General features: G+C 43.4%; 1 protein-coding gene across 1 annotated transcript in view; it reads left to right on the top strand.

Annotated features, from left to right (window-relative positions):
• Positions 1 to 269: 269 nt before the first annotated feature.
• Positions 270 to 25,158, top strand: part of LOC128701478 (zinc finger protein 84-like) — an 86,397-nt gene continuing 61,508 nt past the window's right edge. The window contains exon 1 of the mRNA XM_070080931.1: positions 270 to 337. The gene's annotated coding sequence lies outside the window, so the exon portion shown is untranslated. The remainder of the gene's footprint in view (positions 338 to 25,158) is intronic.

Genomic DNA, 25,158 nt, shown 5'->3' with positions numbered 1-25,158 from the left:
GCACTCCATACCCATCCTGTGGACGGTAGTCAAAAGATTAAAGAGGTACATAATTGGTCCATGGACTGAACCACAAAGTTATGATAGCTGAACAAGGTACAAAAGTAATGAACTCCAGGTAGATCTGGTAACAATCATGACAAGTTACAAAGGTATTTACATATTACAGAGGTACATAATGGGTCCAGGGACTGAACAACAAAGTTCTGACACCTAAATCAAGTATTCCAACGCAGGTTCTTGTCGGAGCTTCTGGACGGCAGGGTTGACACGACCCAAGTTATCAGCGGCCCTATAAACCCAACACCAACACCAACAACAACACCAACAACACCAGGTAAGGTCTGCTAGGATAGTTTACACTCTAGTAAATATTAGTTTACACTAGTAAAGTTACTTATTGTTGTTAAATATTGTAAACTTTAAGTTGATATTACCGTCCATCTTGTTACATCGCCTCAGATGTTGCTGCTGATACAAGCCAGCAAGCCTGGCTTATCCTGGCTTATTGTGAACTGTTGCTGCTGATACAAGCCAGCAAGCCTGGCTTATCCTGGGTTATTGTGAACTGTTGCTGCTGATACAAGCCAGCAAGACTGGCTTATCCTGGCTTATTGTGAACTGTTGCTGCTGATACAAGCCAGCAAGCCTGGCTTATCCTGGGTTATTGTGAACTGTTGCTGCTGATACAAACCAGCAAGCCTGGCTTATCCTGGGTTATTGTGAACTGTTGCTGCTGATACAAACCAGCAAGCCTGGCTTATCCTGGGTTATTGTGAACTGTTGCTGCTGATACAAGCCAGCAAGACTGGCTTATCCTGGCTTATTGTGAACTGTTGCTGCTGATACAAGCCAGCAAGCCTGGCTTATCCTGGGTTATTGTGAACTGTTGCTGCTGATACAAACCAGCAAGCCTGGCTTATCCTGGGTTATTGTGAACTGTTGCTGCTGATACAAGCCAGCAAGCCTGGCTTATCCTGGGTTATTGTGAACTGTTGCTGCTGATACAAACCAGCAAGCCTGGCTTATCCTGGGTTATTGTGAACTGTTGCTGCTGATACAAGCCAGCAAGCCTGGCTTATCCTGGGTTATTGTGAACTGTTGCTGCTGATACAAGCCAGCAAGCCTGGCTTATCCTGGGTTATTGTGAACTGTTGCTGCTGATACAAGCTAGCAAGCCTGGCTTATCCTGGCTTATTGTGAACTGTTGCTGCTGATACAAGCCAGCAAGCCTGGCTTATCCTGGCTTATTGTGAACTGTTGCTCCTGATACAAGCCAGCAAGCCTGGCTTATTGTGAACTGTTGCTGCTGATACAAGCCAGCAAGCCTGGCTTATCCTGGCTTATTGTGAACTGTTGCTGCTGATACAAGCTAGCAAGCCTGGCTTATTGTGAACTGTTGCTGCTGATACAAGCTAGCAAGCCTGGCTTATTGTGAACTGTTGCTGCTGATACAAGCCAGCAAGCCTGGCTTATCCTGGCTTATTGTGAACTGTTGCTGCTGATACAAGCCAGCAAGCCTGGCTTATCCTGGGTTATTGTGAACTGTTGCTGCTGATACAAGCCAGCAAGACTGGCTTATCCTGGCTTATTGTGAACTGTTGCTGCTGATACAAGCCAGCAAGCCTGGCTTATCCTGGGTTATTGTGAACTGTTGCTGCTGATACAAACCAGCAAGCCTGGCTTATCCTGGGTTATTGTGAACTGTTGCTGCTGATACTAGCTAGCAAGCCTGGCTTATCCTGGGTTATTGTGCGCTGTTGCTGCTGATACAAACCAGCAAGCCTGGCTTATCCTGGGTTATTGTGAACTGTTGCTGCTGATACAAGCCAGCAAGCCTGGCTTATCCTGGGTTATTGTGAACTGTTGCTGCTGATACAAGCTAGCAAGCCTGGCTTATCCTGGCTTATTGTGAACTGTTGCTGCTGATACAAGCCAGCAAGCCTGGCTTATCCTGGCTTATTGTGAACTGTTGCTGCTGATACAAGCCAGCAAGCCTGGCTTATCCTGGGTTATTGTGAACTGTTGCTGCTGATACAAGCCAGCAAGCCTGGCTTATCCTGGGTTATTGTGAACTGTTGCTGCTGATACAAGCTAGCAAGCCTGGCTTATTGTGAACTGTTGCTGCTGATACAAGCCAGCAAGCCTGGCTTATCCTGGCTTATTGTGAACTGTTGCTGCTGATACAAGCTAGCAAGCCTGGCTTATCCTGGGTTATTGTGAACTGTTGCTGCTGATACAAGCCAGCAAGCCTGGCTTATCCTGGCTTATTGTGAACTGTTGCTGCTGATACAAGCCAGCAAGCCTGGCTTATCCTGGGTTATTGTGAACTGTTGCTGCTGATACAAGCCAGCAAGCCTGGCTTATCCTGGGTTATTGTGAACTGTTGCTGCTGATACAAGCCAGCAAGCCTGGCTTATCCTGGCTTATTGTGAACTGTTGCTGCTGATACAAGCCAGCAAGCCTGGCTTATCCTGGCTTATTGTGAACTGTTGCTGCTGATACAAGCCAGCAAGCCTGGCTTATCCTGGGTTATTGTGAACTGTTGCTGCTGATACAAGCCAGCAAGCCTGGCTTATCCTGGGTTATTGTGAACTGTTGCTGCTGATACAAGCTAGCAAGACTGGCTTATCCTGGCTTATTGTGAACTGTTGCTGCTGATACAAGCTAGCAAGCCTGGCTTATTGTGAACTGTTGCTGCTGATACAAGCCAGCAAGCCTGGCTTATCCTGGCTTATTGTGAACTGTTGCTGCTGATACAAGCCAGCAAGCCTGGCTTATCCTGGCTTATTGTGAACTGTTGCTCCTGATACAAGCCAGCAAGCCTGGCTTATTGTGAACTGTTGCTGCTGATACAAGCCAGCAAGCCTGGCTTATCCTGGCTTATTGTGAACTGTTGCTGCTGATACAAGCTAGCAAGCCTGGCTTATTGTGAACTGTTGCTGCTGATACAAGCCAGCAAGCCTGGCTTATCCTGGCTTATTGTGAACTGTTGCTGCTGATACAAGCCAGCAAGCCTGGCTTATCCTGGCTTATTGTGAACTGTTGCTGCTGATACAAGCCAGCAAGCCTGGCTTATCCTGGCTTATTGTGAACTGTTGCTCCTGATACAAGCCAGCAAGCCTGGCTTATTGTGAACTGTTGCTGCTGATACAAGCTAGCAAGCCTGGCTTATCCTGGCTTATTGTGAACTGTTGCTGCTGATACAAGCTAGCAAGCCTGGCTTATCCTGGCTTATTGTGAACTGTTGAGGCTGATACAAGCTAGCAAGCCTGGCTTATCCTGGGTTATTGTGAACTATTGCTGATACAAGCTAGCAAGCCTGGCTTATCCTGGCTTATTGTGAACTGTTGCTGCTGATACAAGCCAGCAAGCCTGGCTTATCCTGGCTTATTGTGAACTGTTGCTGCTGATACAAGCCAGCAAGCCTGGCTTATCCTGGCTTATTGTGAACTGTTGCTGCTGATACAAGCCAGCAAGCCTGGCTTATCCTGGGTTATTGTGAACTGTTGCTGCTGATACAAGCCAGCAAGACTGGCTTATCCTGGCTTATTGTGAACTGTTGCTGCTGATACAAGCCAGCAAGCCTGGCTTATCCTGGGTTATTGTGAACTGTTGCTGCTGATACAAGCCAGCAAGCCTGGCTTATCCTGGCTTATTGTGAACTGTTGCTGCTGATACAAGCTAGCAAGCCTGGCTTATCCTGGGTTATTGTGAACTGTTGCTGCTGATACAAGCTAGCAAGCCTGGCTTATCCTGGGTTATTGTGAACTGTTGCTGCTGATACAAGCCAGCAAGCCTGGCTTATCCTGGGTTATTGTGAACTGTTGCTGCTGATACAAGCCAGCAAGCCTGGCTTATCCTGGGTTATTGTGAACTGTTGCTGCTGATACAAGCCAGCAAGCCTGGCTTATCCTGGGTTATTGTGAACTGTTGCTGCTGATACAAGCCAGCAAGCCTGGCTTATCCTGGCTTATTGTGAACTGTTGCTGCTGATACAAGCCAGCAAGCCTGGCTTATCCTGGCTTATTGTGAACTGTTGCTGCTGATACAAGCCAGCAAGCCTGGCTTATCCTGGGTTATTGTGAACTGTTGCTGCTGATACAAGCCAGCAAGCCTGGCTTATCCTGGGTTATTGTGAACTGTTGCTGCTGATACAAGCTAGCAAGACTGGCTTATCCTGGCTTATTGTGAACTGTTGCTGCTGATACAAGCTAGCAAGCCTGGCTTATTGTGAACTGTTGCTGCTGATACAAGCCAGCAAGCCTGGCTTATCCTGGCTTATTGTGAACTGTTGCTGCTGATACAAGCCAGCAAGCCTGGCTTATCCTGGCTTATTGTGAACTGTTGCTCCTGATACAAGCCAGCAAGCCTGGCTTATTGTGAACTGTTGCTGCTGATACAAGCCAGCAAGCCTGGCTTATCCTGGCTTATTGTGAACTGTTGCTGCTGATACAAGCTAGCAAGCCTGGCTTATTGTGAACTGTTGCTGCTGATACAAGCCAGCAAGCCTGGCTTATCCTGGCTTATTGTGAACTGTTGCTGCTGATACAAGCCAGCAAGCCTGGCTTATCCTGGCTTATTGTGAACTGTTGCTGCTGATACAAGCCAGCAAGCCTGGCTTATCCTGGCTTATTGTGAACTGTTGCTCCTGATACAAGCCAGCAAGCCTGGCTTATTGTGAACTGTTGCTGCTGATACAAGCTAGCAAGCCTGGCTTATCCTGGCTTATTGTGAACTGTTGCTGCTGATACAAGCTAGCAAGCCTGGCTTATCCTGGCTTATTGTGAACTGTTGAGGCTGATACAAGCTAGCAAGCCTGGCTTATCCTGGGTTATTGTGAACTATTGCTGATACAAGCTAGCAAGCCTGGCTTATCCTGGCTTATTGTGAACTGTTGCTGCTGATACAAGCCAGCAAGCCTGGCTTATCCTGGCTTATTGTGAACTGTTGCTGCTGATACAAGCCAGCAAGCCTGGCTTATCCTGGCTTATTGTGAACTGTTGCTGCTGATACAAGCCAGCAAGCCTGGCTTATCCTGGGTTATTGTGAACTGTTGCTGCTGATACAAGCCAGCAAGACTGGCTTATCCTGGCTTATTGTGAACTGTTGCTGCTGATACAAGCCAGCAAGCCTGGCTTATCCTGGGTTATTGTGAACTGTTGCTGCTGATACAAGCCAGCAAGCCTGGCTTATCCTGGGTTATTGTGAACTGTTGCTGCTGATACAAGCCAGCAAGCCTGGCTTATTGTGAACTGTTGCTGCTGATACAAGCCAGCAAGCCTGGCTTATCCTGGCTTATTGTGAACTGTTGCTCCTGATACAAGCCAGCAAGCCTGGCTTATTGTGAACTGTTGCTGCTGATACAAGCCAGCAAGCCTGGCTTATCCTGGCTTATTGTGAACTGTTGCTGCTGATACAAGCTAGCAAGCCTGGCTTATTGTGAACTGTTGCTGCTGATACAAGCCAGCAAGCCTGGCTTATCCTGGCTTATTGTGAACTGTTGCTGCTGATACAAGCCAGCAAGCCTGGCTTATCCTGGCTTATTGTGAACTGTTGCTGCTGATACAAGCTAGCAAGCCTGGCTTATTGTGAACTGTTGCTGCTGATACAAGCCAGCAAGCCTGGCTTATCCTGGCTTATTGTGAACTGTTGCTGCTGATACAAGCTAGCAAGCCTGGCTTATTGTGAACTGTTGCTGCTGATACAAGCCAGCAAGCCTGGCTTATCCTGGCTTATTGTGAACTGTTGCTGCTGATACAAGCCAGCAAGCCTGGCTTATCCTGGCTTATTGTGAACTGTTGCTGCTGATACAAGCCAGCAAGCCTGGCTTATCCTGGCTTATTGTGAACTGTTGCTCCTGATACAAGCCAGCAAGCCTGGCTTATTGTGAACTGTTGCTGCTGATACAAACTAGCAAGCCTGGCTTATTGTGAACTGTTGCTGCTGATACAAGCCAGCAAGCCTGGCTTATTGTGAACTGTTGCTGCTGATACAAGCTAGCAAGCCTGGCTTATCCTGGCTTATTGTGAACTGTTGCTGCTGATACAAGCTAGCAAGCCTGGCTTATCCTGGCTTATTGTGAACTGTTGCTGCTGATACAAGCCAGCAAGCCTGGCTTATTGTGAACTGTTGCTGCTGATACAAGCTAGCAAGCCTGGCTTATCCTGGGTTATTGTGAACTATTGCTGATACAAGCTAGCAAGCCTGGCTTATCCTGGCTTATTGTGAACTGTTGCTGCTGATACAAGCCAGCAAGCCTGGCTTATCCTGGCTTATTGTGAACTGTTGCTGCTGATACAAGCCAGCAAGCCTGGCTTATCCTGGCTTATTGTGAACTGTTGCTGCTGATACAAGCTAGCAAGCCTGGCTTATCCTGGCTTATTGTGAACTGTTGCTGCTGATACAAGCTAGCAAGCCTGGCTTATCCTGGCTTATTGTGAACTGTTGCTGCTGATACAAGCTAGCAAGACTGGCTTATCCTGGCTTATTGTGAACTGTTGCTGCTGATACAAGCTAGCAAGACTGGCTTATCCTGGGTTATTGTGAACTGTTGCTGCTGATACAATCCAGCAAGCCTGGCTTATCCTGGGTTATTGTGAACTGTTGCTGCTGATACAAGCCAGCAAGCCTGGCTTATCCTGGCTTATTGTGAACTGTTGCTGCTGATACAAGCTAGCAAGACTGGCTTATCCTGGCTTATTGTGAACTGTTGCTGCTGATACAAGCTAGCAAGACTGGCTTATCCTGGGTTATTGTGAACTGTTGCTGCTGATACAAGCTAGCAAGACTGGCTTATCCTGGCTTATTGTGAGCTGTTGCTGCTGATACAAGCCAGCAAGCCTGGCTTATCCTGGCTTATTGTGAACTGTTGCTGCTGATACAAGCTAGCAAGCCTGGCTTATTGTGAACTGTTGCTGCTGATACAAGCCAGCAAGCCTGGCTTATCCTGGCTTATTGTGAACTGTTGCTGCTGATACAAGCCAGCAAGCCTGGCTTATTGTGAACTGTTGCTGCTGATACAAGCCAGCAAGCCTGGCTTATCCTGGCTTATTGTGAACTGTTGCTGCTGATACAAGCCAGCAAGCCTGGCTTATCCTGGGTTATTGTGAACTGTTGCTGCTGATACAAGCCAGCAAGCCTGGCTTATCCTGGGTTATTGTGAACTGTTGCTGCTGATACAAGCCAGCAAGCCTGGCTTATCCTGGGTTATTGTGAACTGTTGCTGCTGATACAAGCTAGCAAGACTGGCTTATCCTGGCTTATTGTGAACTGTTGCTGCTGATACAAGCTAGCAAGCCTGGCTTATTGTGAACTGTTGCTGCTGATACAAGCCAGCAAGCCTGGCTTATCCTGGCTTATTGTGAACTGTTGCTGCTGATACAAGCCAGCAAGCCTGGCTTATCCTGGCTTATTGTGAACTGTTGCTCCTGATACAAGCCAGCAAGCCTGGCTTATTGTGAACTGTTGCTGCTGATACAAGCCAGCAAGCCTGGCTTATCCTGGCTTATTGTGAACTGTTGCTGCTGATACAAGCTAGCAAGCCTGGCTTATTGTGAACTGTTGCTGCTGATACAAGCCAGCAAGCCTGGCTTATCCTGGCTTATTGTGAACTGTTGCTGCTGATACAAGCCAGCAAGCCTGGCTTATCCTGGCTTATTGTGAACTGTTGCTGCTGATACAAGCCAGCAAGCCTGGCTTATCCTGGCTTATTGTGAACTGTTGCTCCTGATACAAGCCAGCAAGCCTGGCTTATTGTGAACTGTTGCTGCTGATACAAGCTAGCAAGCCTGGCTTATTGTGAACTGTTGCTGCTGATACAAGCTAGCAAGCCTGGCTTATCCTGGCTTATTGTGAACTGTTGCTGCTGATACAAGCTAGCAAGCCTGGCTTATCCTGGCTTATTGTGAACTGTTGAGGCTGATACAAGCTAGCAAGCCTGGCTTATCCTGGGTTATTGTGAACTATTGCTGATACAAGCTAGCAAGCCTGGCTTATCCTGGCTTATTGTGAACTGTTGCTGCTGATACAAGCCAGCAAGCCTGGCTTATCCTGGCTTATTGTGAACTGTTGCTGCTGATACAAGCCAGCAAGCCTGGCTTATCCTGGCTTATTGTGAACTGTTGCTGCTGATACAAGCCAGCAAGCCTGGCTTATCCTGGGTTATTGTGAACTGTTGCTGCTGATACAAGCCAGCAAGACTGGCTTATCCTGGCTTATTGTGAACTGTTGCTGCTGATACAAGCCAGCAAGCCTGGCTTATCCTGGGTTATTGTGAACTGTTGCTGCTGATACAAGCCAGCAAGCCTGGCTTATCCTGGGTTATTGTGAACTGTTGCTGCTGATACAAGCCAGCAAGCCTGGCTTATTGTGAACTGTTGCTGCTGATACAAGCCAGCAAGCCTGGCTTATCCTGGCTTATTGTGAACTGTTGCTCCTGATACAAGCCAGCAAGCCTGGCTTATTGTGAACTGTTGCTGCTGATACAAGCCAGCAAGCCTGGCTTATCCTGGCTTATTGTGAACTGTTGCTGCTGATACAAGCTAGCAAGCCTGGCTTATTGTGAACTGTTGCTGCTGATACAAGCCAGCAAGCCTGGCTTATCCTGGCTTATTGTGAACTGTTGCTGCTGATACAAGCCAGCAAGCCTGGCTTATCCTGGCTTATTGTGAACTGTTGCTGCTGATACAAGCTAGCAAGCCTGGCTTATTGTGAACTGTTGCTGCTGATACAAGCCAGCAAGCCTGGCTTATCCTGGCTTATTGTGAACTGTTGCTGCTGATACAAGCTAGCAAGCCTGGCTTATTGTGAACTGTTGCTGCTGATACAAGCCAGCAAGCCTGGCTTATCCTGGCTTATTGTGAACTGTTGCTGCTGATACAAGCCAGCAAGCCTGGCTTATCCTGGCTTATTGTGAACTGTTGCTGCTGATACAAGCCAGCAAGCCTGGCTTATCCTGGCTTATTGTGAACTGTTGCTCCTGATACAAGCCAGCAAGCCTGGCTTATCCTGGCTTATTGTGAACTGTTGCTCCTGATACAAGCCAGCAAGCCTGGCTTATTGTGAACTGTTGCTGCTGATACAAACTAGCAAGCCTGGCTTATTGTGAACTGTTGCTGCTGATACAAGCCAGCAAGCCTGGCTTATTGTGAACTGTTGCTGCTGATACAAGCTAGCAAGCCTGGCTTATTGTGAACTGTTGCTGCTGATACAAGCTAGCAAGCCTGGCTTATCCTGGCTTATTGTGAACTGTTGCTGCTGATACAAGCCAGCAAGCCTGGCTTATTGTGAACTGTTGCTGCTGATACAAGCTAGCAAGCCTGGCTTATCCTGGGTTATTGTGAACTATTGCTGATACAAGCTAGCAAGCCTGGCTTATCCTGGCTTATTGTGAACTGTTGCTGCTGATACAAGCTAGCAAGCCTGGCTTATCCTGGCTTATTGTGAACTGTTGCTGCTGATACAAGCCAGCAAGCCTGGCTTATCCTGGCTTATTGTGAACTGTTGCTGCTGATACAAGCTAGCAAGCCTGGCTTATCCTGGCTTATTGTGAACTGTTGCTGCTGATACAAGCTAGCAAGCCTGGCTTATCCTGGCTTATTGTGAACTGTTGCTGCTGATACAAGCTAGCAAGACTGGCTTATCCTGGGTTATTGTGAACTGTTGCTGCTGATACAATCCAGCAAGCCTGGCTTATCCTGGGTTATTGTGAACTGTTGCTGCTGATACAAGCCAGCAAGCCTGGCTTATCCTGGCTTATTGTGAACTGTTGCTGCTGATACAAGCTAGCAAGACTGGCTTATCCTGGCTTATTGTGAACTGTTGCTGCTGATACAAGCTAGCAAGACTGGCTTATCCTGGGTTATTGTGAACTGTTGCTGCTGATACAAGCTAGCAAGACTGGCTTATCCTGGCTTATTGTGAGCTGTTGCTGCTGATACAAGCCAGCAAGCCTGGCTTATCCTGGCTTATTGTGAACTGTTGCTGCTGATACAAGCTAGCAAGACTGGCTTATCCTGGCTTATTGTGAGCTGTTGCTGCTGATACAAGCCAGCAAGCCTGGCTTATCCTGGGTTATTGTGAACTGTTGCTGCTGATACAAGCCAGCAAGCCTGGCTTATCCTGGCTTATTGTGAACTGTTGCTGCTGATACAAGCTAGCAAGCCTGGCTTATCCTGGCTTATTGTGAACTGTTGCTGCTGATACAAGCCAGCAAGCCTGGCTTATCCTGGCTTATTGTGAACTGTTGTTGCTGATACAAGCTAGCAAGCCTGGCTTATTGTGAACTGTTGTTGCTGATACAAGCTGGCAAGCCTGGCTTATCCTGGCTTATTGTGAACTGTTGCTGCTGATACAAGCTAGCAAGACTGGCTTATTGTGAACTGTTGCTGCTGATACAAGCCAGCAAGCCTGGCTTATTGTGAACTGTTGCTGCTGATACAAGCCAGCAAGCCTTATTGTGAACTGTTGCTGCTGATACAAGCTAGCAAGACTGGCTTATCCTGGCTTATTGTGAGCTGTTGCTGCTGATACAAGCCAGCAAGCCTGGCTTATCCTGGCTTATTGTGAACTGTTGCTGCTGATAAAAGCTAGCAAACCTGGCTTATCCTGGGTTATTGTGAACCGTTACTGCTGATACAAGCCAGCAAGCCTGGCTTATCCTGAGTTATTGGGAACTGTTGCTGCTGATACAAGCCAGCAAGCCTGGCTTATTGTGAACTGTTGCTGCTGATACAAGCCAGCAAGCCTGGCTTATCCTGGCTTATTGTGAACTGTTGCTGCTGATATAAGCCAGCAAGCCTGGCTTATCCTGGGTTATTGTGACCTGTTGCTGCTAATACAAGCCAGCAAGCCTGGCTTATCCTGGGTTATTGTGAACTGCTGCTGGTGATACAAGCCAGAAAGCTTGGCTTATTGTGAACTGCTGCTGCTGATAAAAGCTAGCAAGCCTGGCTTATCCTGGCTTATTGTGAACTGTTAAGAACATAAGAACATAAGAAAGGAGGAACACTGCAGCAGGCCTGTTGGCCCATACTAGGCAGGTCCTTTACAATTCATCCCACTAACAAACATTTGACCAACCCAATTTTCAATGCTACCCAAGAAATAAGCTCTGATGTGCAAGTCCCACTCAAATCCAACCCCTCCCACTCATGTACTTATCCAACCTAAATTTGAAACTACCCAAAGTCCTAGCCTCAATAACCCAACTAGGTAGACTGTTCCACTCATCAACTACCCTATTTCCAAACCAATACTTTCCTATGTCCTTTCTAAATCTAAACTTATCTAATTTAAATCCATTACTGCGGGTTCTCTCTTGGAGAGATATCCTCAAGACCTTGTTAATATCCCCTTTATTAATACCTATCTTCCACTTATACACTTCGATCAGGTCTCCCCTCATTCTTCGTCTAACAAGTGAATGTAACTTAAGAGTCTTCAATCTTTCTTCATAAGGAAGATTTCTAATGCTATGTATTAATTTAGTCATCCTACGCTGAATGTTTTCTAACGAATTTATGTCCATTCTGTAATATGGAGACCAGAATTGAGCTGCATAATCTAGGTGAGGCCTTACTAATGATGTATAAAGCTGCAGTATGACCTCTGGACTTCTGTTGCTTACACTTCTTGATATAAATCCCAGTAATCTATTTGCCTTATTACGTACGCTTAGGCATTGCTGTCTTGGTTTAAGGTTGCTGCTTACCATAACCCCCAAGTCCTTTTCGCAATCTGTATGGCTAAGTTCTACATTATTTAACTTATAAGTGCTAGGGTTATGGACACTCCCGAGCTTCAGAACCTTGCATTTATCTACATTGAACTGCATCTGCCACTTTTCTGACCAAGAGTAGAGTTTGTCTAAATCCTCCTGAAGTTCCCTAACATCTACGTTTGAATCAATTATCCTACCTATCTTCGTGTCATCGGCGAATTTGCTCATATCACTAGTAATTCCTTCATCAAGATCATTGATATATATTATAAACAACAACGGGCCCAAGACTGATCCCTGTGGAACGCCACTTGTTACTGATCCCCACTCGGATTTAACCCCATTTATGGACACTCTCTGCTTCCTGTCTGTGAGCCATGATTCGATCCACGAGAGCACCCTTCCCCCAATGCCATGAGCTGCTACTTTCTTCAACAGTCTTTGGTGCGGAACTCTATCAAATGCCTTACTAAAATCTAAGTAAATAATATCAAATTCTTTATCGTGGTCAACAGCCTCAAAAGCTTTACTGAAGAAAGTTAATAAATTAGTTAGACAAGACCGGCCTCTTGTGAATCCATGCTGAGTATCATTAATCAAGCTATGCTTATCGAGATGGCTTCTTATAATCTCAGCTATAATTGACTCTAGTAATTTGCCTACAATTGAGGTCAGGCTTATTGGGCGGTAATTTGACGGTAACGACTTGTCCCCTGTTTTAAAAATAGGAATTACATTAGCCATCTTCCACATATCAGACACTACACCTGTTTGAAGAGATAAATTAAAAATATTAGTTAATGGTTCACAGACTTCCATTTTGCATTCCTTTAGAACCCTTGAAAAAACCTCATCAGGACCCGGTGACTTATTTTGCTTCAGTCGGTCGCTTCACAACCATTTCACTAGTGACTGTGATGTTACATAATTTATCTTCTTCTGGTCCACTATAAAAATTAATTACTGGAATATAGCTTCCTGTGTAAAAACCGTGTGAAGTGTACCTGTGACGTGTACTTAGCTCTGTGAAGACCTGTTTGTGTGCTCTCTGTGAATCTGAACCAGGATGCCCTCTCTTGAGCAACTTTACCAGCAGCTGAGAGAAGAGCTCAGAGTTGCTAAGATGGAGATACGGCGATTAACGGAGGAGAACAAGAGGATTCGTAGTAATCCTCCTGTTGTGAGTCCCCAGGTTAAGAGGGGAGCTTGGTCAGTGGCCGGGCAACATGGAACCAAGCTGAAGATCAAGAAAACGGTTGGAGAGGCAGAAACAACGAGAAACCAGAAGACTACCGTGGAAACTTCCAACTCATTCTCGGTGCTACCTGACGAATGTGAGTGTTCTACTGGGAATGCCACAACGAGCACCAAAGAAGCATTGGCAGACGTGAGTGAGACATCCCTAGAAACCCCAACGAAGACCATCGAGAACGTCTTGACGAATTCTACAAGTGGTGTAATGCTACCTGGCGAATGTGAGTCGACTACTCGGAGCATCACGACGGACGACGCCAAGGAAGGTAAAAACATTGTTGTTGTTGGGGATAGCCAGATTAGGTACATGGATAGGGCATTCTGCTTGAAGGATAGGAGTAGGAGGCAGAGAGTGTGTTTTCCTGGGGCTGGGATGAAGGATATTGTTAGCCGTCTGGATGACATCATGAGAGGTAATGGGAGCAATCCTATTATCTGTCTCAGTGCTGGAGGCAACGATGTTGGCAGACGTAGGAGTGAGGACCTGATTAGCAGGTATAGGTCAGCAATAGAGATAATTAGGAGGAAGGGTGGGAAACCTGTCATATGTGGCATTTTGCCAAGGAGAGGAGTTGGAAATGAATGGTTGTCCAGAGCAATTGGTGTCAATTGCTGGCTGGACAAATACTGTAAGGAAAATGCGGTAACATTCATTGACAACTGGGACCTCTTCTATGGCAGAAATGACATGTATGCCAGGGATGGGGTTCACTTATCTAGGTGTGGGGTGGGAGCACTGGCCAACGCAGTGGAGGGAGCTGTTAGGTCTTTAAACTAGGAATAGTTAGTGGTATGGGTTTTGGCGGGAAAACTGTGAAGTCTCAGGGTAGTAATATGAGTACTAGGAGAACTAGTAATAGGCAAAATGAGGTGGATATTGGAAAGCCAGTGGCACTAATTGACAAGGACAGTAATAGGTTTAGTGGAATAACAGAAAGGAGCAGGAAGGGTAAAGAGAGAGGAGGGTCTTTAAATATTTATTACACAAATAGTCGCAGTGCTAGGAATAAGATGGACGAGTTGAGACTAGTTGCTAGTGCAGGTAACATAGATGTATTTGCCATTACTGAGACGTGGTTTAATTCAAAAAGTCGGGACATGCCTGCAGAATGTCACATTCAGGGTTTTAAATTGTTCCAAGTAGATAGAAGTATCGGGAAGGGGGGTGGGGTGGCATTGTATGTCCGAGATCGCTTGAACTGTTGCATAAAAACGGGTATTAAGTCTGAAGTAACACATACAGAGTCTGTTTGGATAGAATTTTCAGAGGGGCATGAAAAATTAATTTTAGGTGTGATATACCGTCCCCCAAATTTAGATAGGGACCAGGGGAGACTACTATGGGAGGAAATTGTTAGGGCCACAAGGCACGATAATGTAGTAATTCTAGGAGACTTTAACTTTAGTCATATTGATTGGAATTTCTTGACTGGGAATTTAGAATCATACGACTTCTTAGAAGTAGTTCAGGATTGTTTTTTGAAGCAGTTTGTGACAGAACCTACAAGGGGTAATAACCTGCTTGACTTAGTTCTGGCAAACAATGAATCCCTTGTTAATAATTTAGAAGTTTCAGAGGAACTGGGTGCTAGCGACCACAAATCAATTACATTTAGAATTGAATGGAAGTATGATAGTAGGGATAACTCAGTAACAGTCCCAGATTTTCGCTTAGCAGATTACGATGGGCTTAGAGAACACTTATCATCTGTTGACTGGGGTAACGAAGAGAGCTATCAATATGACAGTTTTCTGAACACAATACATGCTGCTCAAAGAACGTTTATCCCTTATAAAGAAATTAGATCAAATAGAAATGACCCAAAATGGATGAATAATAGGCTGAAATATCTACTAGGGCATAAGAAAGGAATTTATAGGCGTATCAAAAGAGGCGAGGGTCATCTTATGAATCAGTATATTGACATTAAGAGGGACATTAAAAAGGGGATAAGAAAAGCTAAAAGGGACTATGAAATTAAAGTTGCTAGGGATTCTAAAACTAACCCAAAAAGTTTTTTCCAGGTATATAGAACAAAAGTCAGAGATAAGATAGGTCCCCTTAAAAATAACTATGGGCATCTTACTGACAAAGAGAATGAAATGTGCTCGATTTTAAATAATTATTTTCTCTCGGTTTTTACACAGGAAGACACTAATAATATTCCGGTAATTAATTTTTATAGTGGGCCAGAAGAAGATAAATTATGTAACATCACAGTCACTAGTGAAATGGATGTGAAGCAGATAGACCTTCGAGACAGAGATCGCAAGTACTCGAAGATGTTGAGAGACTGTTATTGGTGTGGATGAACGAAAAACAGATAGCAGGAGATACCATCTCTCAAGCGATCATATGTAAAAAGGGTGGGAAATACGTACTATCGTTCCACGGTCAGCTGCTGCTGCACCATGGTCAGCTGTTGCTGCACTGCCATCAGCTGTTGCTGCACCACAGTCAGCTGCTGCTACACCACGGTCAGCTGCTGCTGCACCACAGTCAGCTGCTGCTACACTACCATCAGCTATTGCTGCACCACGGTCAGCTGTTGCTGCACCAGTCAGCTGTTGCTGAACCACGGTGAGCTGCTGCTGCACCATGGTGAGCTGCTGCTGCACCATGGTCAGCTGCTGCTGCACCACCATCAGCTGTTTCTGACCAACATGACTCGTCCCTAACCTGTCCATCCAGCCCTGCCGTCGTTGTTTACAAGCCAGGGTGCCGGTTGCATGCATACATTTGATACATTTTGTATTATTCCATTGTTTATAGTGCTTGTAACTGCTAAATAAGCCACCATGGGCCCAAAGAAAGCTTCTAGTGCCAACCCTGTGGTAAAAAGGGTGAGAAATATGTACTATCGTACCACTGTCAGCTGCTGCTGCACCACCGTCAGCTCTTGCTGCACCACAGTCAGCTGTTGCTGCACCACGGTCAGCTGTTGCTGCACCACGGTCAGTAGTTGCTGCACCATGCTCAGCTGCTGCTGCACCACCATCAGCTGTTGCTGCACTACGGTCTGCTGCTGCACCACTGTCAGCTGTTGCTGCACCACAGTTGGCTGTTGCTGCACCATGGTCAGCTGTTTTTGCACCAGTCAGCTGTTGCTGAACCACGGTGAGCTGCTGTTGCACCACGGCCAGCTGCTGCTGCACCACAGTCAGCTGCTGCTGCTGCACCACAGTCAGCTGCTGCTGCACCACCATCATCTGTTGCTGCACCATGATCAGCTGCTGCTGCACCACAGTCAGCTGCTGCTACACCACCATCATCTGTTGCTGCTCCACAGTCAGCTGCTGCTGCTGCACCAAAGTCAGCTGTTGCTGCACCACGGTCAGCTGTTCCTAGTGGCATTAAAAGAAGAAGGGAAGTAACCCCGGAAAAGGACGTGCTACCTAAAGTCCTAATGGAAGGGGATTCCCCTTCTAAACATTAACAACTTCCACACTCTCCCCTCCTCCCATCCCATCAATCATCACCAGATCTTTAATAAAGGTAAGTGTCACTTTGTGTGTATTAAAATTAATATTTCATGTGGTAAAATTTTTTTTTTTCATTCTTTGTGGTGTCTTGCACGGATTAATTTGATTTCCATTATTTCTTATGGGGAAAATTAATTCAGCTAACGATAATTTCAGCATACGATGAGCTTTCAGGAACGAATTAATATTGTTAGCTGAGGGTCCACTGTATATGTTAGTGTAAACTTATCTAGTATTTATGTGCATTTATAAGTGGAAGAAAGGGTAGACCACTTTGCAGCGATTTCCACTTTAAGGCGGTGGTCTGGAACCTAACCTGCCTTATAAGTATGGCCCTACTGTACATATATCCTGCCCACTCGCAGGCGGAGGTGCTTTCCCAGTAACATCGCCCGTTTAACCACTGGCTGTCGTGAACTCCCGTCCTCCATTTATAATCCAGGACATCACCTAGAGGTCCATAAAGATGCCGTTGCAGCCCAACAGTGTTGAAATTGTTGGCTCTTCGGACATCCAGCTAAATATTGCAGGTCACTGTTCCATCTTATTTTATTATAAACTAGCCATAACTTGTCCTCAATAATTCTACCTCACTTTAAGAAATACTCAATTGCCCAATTTTATTCTAAAATCCCTATTATTGCCCAATTTTGCTTTAAACTATATTGATCAAACTTATTGTAAACTTCTTTTATTGACCATTTTATTCTATACTTTTTAAACTAGTATTTTCAACTACAACTTTTATATTATCCTGTCTCCCATCTTACTAGCATATTATAACCAAGTCATTGCCATTTTTATTTTTATAATTTTTTTTTATTATTATTCTTTTGCTACCTTAACTTGTGTATTTTATCCTGTCAATTTAAATCTAGTTATACTCTAATTCTTGTAAACAACTTATATAAGACCTTAGTGCAATTACAATTGAGAGTCTTGTGCCTTTTTTATATTATTAGATTAAACTCAGTTGTACTATAGTCAATACCAAATTCATTATATTAGACCATAGTGCAATTACTAGTGAGAGACTGGTGCTATTTTTAATTTGTATTTTTATATTATTAGATTAAATCTAGTTGTACTATAGCTCATTCTAGCTCAAAACATAGACTCCACAAAAGTCATTATATTAGACCTTAGTGCAATTACAAGTGAGAGTCTTGTTCTATTTTAAATTTGTATTTTTATATTACTAGTTTATACCTAGTTGTACTTTAGTTCATTCCAGCACAACACATAGACAACATCAACTTCATTATGTGTAGTAGTGACTATACTCTATATGACCAAAATACTCTAGCTATATACTTATCCAAGCTTCCCACCACTACAGATATCAGTACTAGAACTCAACACATAACTCAGGATATAAATAACCATAATTTAAACCTAGAAGATGATTGATCACGTTGACCCTGATCTAAACCTCCATAATCTGGCACCCAATCAAAACCTATTGGAAAGTAACTGCCTTTATTACACAGCATCACAAGCCAGCACTATCCTAAACAATGCTAAAAGTCTATCAGTACTTAACTACAACATCAGGTCCTTAAGCAAACACTATGATGACCTCCTGGCACTCCTTGAATCACTAAAGACACCCTTCTCCTGCATTATTCTTACTGAGACCTGGCTTAAGCAGGACACAATAGATATCTACCCTCTACCAGGATACACAGCAATTCACAACTGCAGACCAAACCAAGTTGGGGGTGGTATTGCAATCTATTACTCTAACCAATTATCTTGTATTAGCACCACTTGCTTTAGTGATGAATATGGGGAATACATTTTTGCTAATTTTACTGTAGAATACCTTAAGACACCTATAACAATCGGTGCCATTTACCGGATACCTCACACAAACATCCCAAATTTCAGTGAGAAATTAAAGTCACTAATAACAAACAGACAAATGAATAAGCACCACCTTCTCTTAGCTGGAGACTTCAACATCAACCTTGGCTTACTAGATGATCAGCCTGTAACTGATTTCATCAACAATATGAACAACACACTTCTCATACCAACAATAACTAAACCAACCAGGCTCACTGAGACAAGTGCAACCATAATAGACCACATATGGACCAATATACTAGCCCCCCTTAAATCAGGGATAATCACAGATAGCACTACAGACCACTACCCTACCTTCCTCCTGACAAACATTAATAAACCACCACTTGAATACAACAAAGTCTCATTTAGACTCCATGACGAGGCCTCAATAAGGAAGTTCACAGCTGACCTAGAGATTGTTGACTGGCCTACAGAATTCTCCAAGGCCAATGGTATTGATGACTGGACAAACATTTTTCTTAACAAATTACTTAGACTATACAACAAACATTGTCCTATAAAAACGAAACAGATCACAAACAAACGGCTTGGTTGCCCATGGCTAACCAGCACCATTCTGAAATCCATTGACAAGAAACACCAATATGAAAAGCAATATAGACAGGGCTTAATACACAAAGATATTCTTAAACACTATTCATCAGTTCTCACCAAAGTAATAAAGAAAGCCAAACAACTATACTACTCCAGTAGATTCACAGACACTAGAGGAGATATAAAAAAGACCTGGAAAACACTCTCTCAGATTCTAGGGACCCACAAACTGAAAATAAAACAAGAATATTATCCTAACTAAACCTAATGAAACACCACTACATCCCACTGACACAGCTAACAAGATAAACGACTTCTTCTCAACCATAGGATCTAATCTCGCCAATAAAATCCCACATACCAATGCCCATGCCGGGGACTACCTAGATGGGAATTTCCCAAATTCCTTCTATCTTGCACCAACTGAGCCCTCGGAAGTCACCGAGATTATAAATAACAATTAAGCACAAATGAATACAGTGGACCCCCGCATAGCGAACGCCTTGCATAGCGAACAATCCGCATAGCGAACGCTTTGTTCGCTGAAATTTTGCCCCGCATAGTAGACAAAAACCCGCTCAGCGAACTTCGTCCGAGACGCGTCCAATGTGGGCCCTCAGCCAGCCTCACATGTGCCGCCCGTCCCATTGTTTACCAGCTAGCCTCCGCGGTAACATTCAAGCATACACTCGGAATATTTCGTATTATTACAGTGTTTTCGGTGCTGTTTCTGGAAAATAAGTGACCATGGGCCCCAAGAAAGCTTCTAGTGCCAACCCTGTGGTAAAAAGGGTGAGAATTAGTATGGAAATTAAGAAAGATTTTGAAGGGTTTGGGGCTAACCCTGAGAAGCCTATGCCAGTTGTGGAATCCATTGTGCCTACTTCAAAAATTAAGGAAATGTGTGCACAGTGGGTTGAACTGCAAACCTTTATGGATGAAAATCACCCTGACACAGCTGTTGCAAGCCGTGCTGGTGACTATTTCAATGACAATGTTATGGCCCATTTTAGGAAAGTCTTGAAGGAACGGGAGGTACAGAGCTCTATGGACAGATTTGTTGTGCGACAGAGGTCCAGTGACTCTCAAGCTGGTCCTAGTGGCATTAAAAGAAGAAGGGAAGTAACCCCAGAAAAGGACTTGCTACCTCAAGTCCTAATGGAAGGGGATTCCCCTTCTAAACAGTAAGAAGATAATGCTCTCCCCTCCTCCCATCCCATCAATCATCACCAGATCTTCAATAAAAGTAAGTGTCATGTAATTGTGCATGCCTTTTTCAGTTTGTGTGTACTAAAATTAACATTTTTTTGTGGTAAAAAAATTTTTTTTTCATACTTTTGGGTGTCTTGCACGGATTAATTTTATTTCCATTATTTCTTATGGGGAAAATTAATTCGCATAGCGAACATTTCGCATAACGACCAGCCCTCTTGCACGGATTAAGTTCGCTATGCGGGGGTCCACTGTATTTCAAAGAAAGGTCATATAGTCATTTGCTGAGTTGCTGAGCATTCAATAGAATGGAGTACTCTGTTAGATAATGTAATTTAAAAAAAAAAAAACAAAGTTTGACTGGGTCACAGGTTAAACATTTATGAGATACAATTATTCAGTATTTATTTAGTTGTGGGTGAGTAAGTGATTTTTAAGAAGAGACTTGAATTTATAAACAGACAGTGTTTCTTTTATATTCACAGGTAATGAATTCCAGATTTTTGGGCCTTTTATGTGCATTGAGTTTTTGCATAGTGTGAGATGGACATGAGGAATATCAAAGACTGATAAGAACATAAGAACATAAGAAAGAAGGAACACTGCAACAGGCCTACTGACCCAAGCGGAGCAGGTCCATGTTTCAACCCCGGATTAGACCAATGACCCACCCCCCGGATTATCCCAATGACCCACCCAGCCTGGTCATCTCCACTCAAGGATGGAGTTCTGCACCAGACCCAGCAGCACAAGCTAGTCAGGTCCAACTCACACCCACCCATACCCACTCATGCATTTATCTAACCTATTTTTAAAACTACACAACGTTTTAGCCTCAATAACTGTACTCGGGAGTTTGTTCCACTCATCCACAACTCTATTACCAAATCAGTGCTTTCCTATATCCTTCCTGAATCTGAATTTTTCCAACTTGAAACCATTGCTGCGAGTCCTGTCATGGCTGGAAATTTTCCTAACTAAACCTAATGAAACACCACTACATCCCACTGACACAGCTAACAAGATAAACGACTTCTTCTCAACCATAGGATCTAATCTCGCCAATAAAATCCCACATACCAATGCCCATGCCGGGGACTACCTAGATGGGAATTTCCCAAATTCCTTCTATCTTGCACCAACTGAGCCCTCGGAAGTCACCGAGATTATAAAGTCACTTAAAAACAACTCAGGGAATCTGTCTAATGTCCCACCATTACTGTACAAGCGAGCGGCCCATATCCTTTCGCATGCTATTTCATTACTTTTTAACAAGTCACTAGAAACTAGCACCTTCCCGAAACTACTCAAGATGGCAAGGGTTACACCAATACATAAAGGTGGTGACCCTACAGACTTAAACAACTATAGGCCAATATCAAACTTACCATTGCTATCCAAAATCTTTGAGAAACTCGTGCACAGGAGACTATATTCATTTATAACAACACAAAACATACTCAACCCCTGCCAATTTGGATTCAGGAAAAATAAAAGCACTAATGATGCAATCATAAAAATGCTAGATCTGCTTTACACAGCATTGGAAAATAAGGAATATCCACTAGGAATTTTTATTGACCTAAGAAAAGCTTTTGACACAGTAGACCACGACATCCTACTCCACAAACTTGACCATTACGGTATAAGAGGCCATGCGCTTGCTTATTTCAAATCTTACCTTACTAATAGGTATCAGTATGTCACCATTAAAGACACAGCATCAACAACACGGCCACTTGATACTGGAGTTCCGCAGGGAAGTGTCCTTGGTCCCCTGCTCTTCCTCATATACATCAATGATCTTCCAAACGTATCCCAACACCTGAAACCCATTCTCTTTGCTGACGACACGACTTATGTCATCTCTCACCCTAATCTTGCCACCCTCAACACCATTGTTAACGAGGAGCTGATCAAAATATCGACTTGGATGACAGCCAATAAACTTACGCTTAACACTGACAAAACCTACTATATTATGTTTGGTAGCAGAGCAGGAGATGCACAAATTAACATTAAGATCGACAACACTCTAATTACCAGACATAATGAGGGCAAATTCCTAGGCCTATACCTTGACAACAACCTGAATTTCAGCACCCATATCCAACACATAACCAAAAAAGTATCCAAAACGGTTGGGATCCTCTCCAAGATACGATACTACGTGCCGCAAAATGCCCTTCTCACACTATACCACTCACTTATATATCCATACCTCACCTATGCTATTTGTGCTTGGGGATCAACTGCAGCAACACACCTAAAGCCAATAATAACCCAACAAAAAGCTGCAGTAAGAATAATCACTAAATCCCATCCCTGGCAACACACCCCCCCCCACTCTTCATAGATCTAAACTTACTCCCTGTTCAGTACATCCACACTTACTACTGTGCAATCTACATCTACAGGACCTTAAACTCCAATATCAACCTTGACCTAAAACGCTTTCTTGATAGTTGTGACAGAACCCACAGGCATAACACCAGACACAAACATCTCTACGACATTCCCCGTGTCCGACTAAACCTTTACAAAAATTCAATGTATGTCAAAGGCCCTAAAATCTGGAACACCCTACCTGAGAACTCTAGAACTGCAGACACATTCATCACCTTCAAAACTACCATTAGAAAACATCTTATCTCCCTGATACACCCCATCAACTAACTACACGAATACCACCTGGTGGTTCACACTTACACTCACTCACCCATTTGACCATAAACAGAAATATTAATCTCAATCTTAAAATAATGAATCCTATGATACTCCAATACTGAAACTATGTACTGTGCCAAAACAAAAGCATTCACATTGCTAAACTCACAAACTAGTATTTAGTCACTTAGCCATAATACCAACTTACCTCATAATTTGTAATATTTTAAAATAAAGAATTAAACTAAGTCTGCCCGAAATGCCTAGCCATGCTAGGCGTTCTAGTGGTACACTCTGTAATCATTATTTAACTACATGTAAACCACACAACAACCAAATTCTGTAAATTCAACATTGTAATCTTTATAGAGAATAAACTTTGAATTTGAATTTGAATAATCTTAATCTTTAGCCAGGTTAGTGCACTCCGTAACAACACACTTCATAGAATGAGAGGATATGGTTCTAAACTTAGAAATGTATGGCACAAATAATAGTTACTCAGTCTTTTCAAGTTTCTTTTTATTTAAAAGCTTAAATACTTTAGATATTCATAAATATCTATTAAATATCACTGTCAGAAACTTTCCTTCACACAAGAAAACTCTTAAATAGAATGTACATGTCAATATGGTCACTACACTTGATAATGATCAGAGGAATATTACCGCTTCCTCAATAGTAACATTACTTGTGTGCAAGTACATATATTGAGAATTAACACTTTCACTGAGTAACTCCCTGGCATAAGGAATATATCACAAAGTTCTAAGCTTGACACTGGTCGTCACATCGTAACCTGAAGGTAACAGTATATAATTGTCAGCTGACTTCACTTCACAATAAACCACAAGCTGGTTCAGGAGTTTCTATGTTAACACAATTCTCTATCCAAGTGAGAATAAGGCGGAGTACTAGGAGGGTAGCTTAGTCAATGTACTCTGAGTCGGCAGAGAGAGTGAACTGCCATAGACAGTAAATCCCTTCATGACATCAACTCGTCAAAAGGGGGAGAGGGTAGAGCGGTGCGAACTACCCACCAATGGACATACCTTGTTATAAACCTTAGCCAGGTGTACCTACCTAACACATTACTCAAGATATATATATATATATATATATATATATATATATATATATATATATATATATATATATATATATATATATATATATAGATATATATATACGTATATATATATATATATACATCATACCCGGGTATATTCCTAAATCAGATAATATTATAAACTAGTGGAATCTTTAATTTAGCTAATATTAAAGAAACCCCGAGTATAATATTAAGTGGATAATACATATAAATTAATCTCATTATGACCTTGGTCATAACACACCCCCCCTTTCGGGGACTAAACTTCGCTGTAAAAGAGGACTTCACAAATAGAATATAAACCAGAATACAAGTCATTCCTCTGACAAAGACCCTGATGACAAATGTTGCTTCTCCAACAAGAAAATTAAGTCTTGTGTTTCCAAACCATGTGTGTGTAGACACCACGTAACCAGAGCTTCTGGTAGAAGAGGTGTTTCTCATAAAGAGGCCTTTTAAGTGACCATTGGTAGCAGGAGAAGTCAGGGTAAGACAACAGGAGACTGCCACTGCAGAAATAAGTTCTGGATACCATATGGTGGCTTACGCGACAGGTCTCCTCAGTGGTTACAAGAATCAGATAACTGTAAGTAAACAAATAGCATTAAAAAATGCATTAAACAAATACATCTATAAAAATGTACCAAAAATTCTCTTTTGTAAACTCTAATTTAATTAGATGTCTTAAGGACGGGACAGTGTCAGCAATCACATTATCAGCTCCTCTAATATGGTTAATACTTATAGAAAAAGGTTCTATCCTAACGGATCATCTTTGTATTCTAGCATTCTTAGCCTTCATGGTGTTTAAAAAGGTTAAGGGATTATGATCTGTTTTTACTCTAATTTTATGAGGGGTAGTCCCGAGATAGACCTCAAAGTGTTCCAAGGCTAAGACCAATGCTAGTGCCTCCTTTTCAACGGTTGCATAACTTAATTGATGGGGTTTCAATTTTGCAGAAAAATAACAGACTGGGTGTAAAAGATCAGAAGAGGAGGAAGGTTGTAGAAGAACAGCACCGACTGCATACTCGCTGGCATCCACTTGTAAAGTAAAGGGAGCGTCAAACACCGGACTCTGTAGAACTGGAGAGGAACCAAGTAGACGCTTTAGATGAGTAAAGGCTAACTCACTTGTAGTCGTCCATTTAAAAGGAACTTTAGAACTTGTAAGTTCAAACAGCGGTGCTGCCACTTGCGAAAAATTAGGGCAAAACCGGCGGTAGTAACCGGCCATCCCTAGAAACCTCTGTACACCTTTCTTGTCTTGCGGAGCAGGAAAATCCATAATAGCATGAATCTT

The sequence above is a fragment of the Cherax quadricarinatus genome, unplaced genomic scaffold, assembly GCF_038502225.1.
Source record: "Cherax quadricarinatus isolate ZL_2023a unplaced genomic scaffold, ASM3850222v1 Contig1276, whole genome shotgun sequence".
NCBI classification, from domain to species: domain Eukaryota; kingdom Metazoa; phylum Arthropoda; class Malacostraca; order Decapoda; family Parastacidae; genus Cherax; species Cherax quadricarinatus.
The sequence above is the reverse complement of the archived record's forward strand: the minus strand, read 5'-3'. Positions and strand labels throughout refer to the sequence as shown.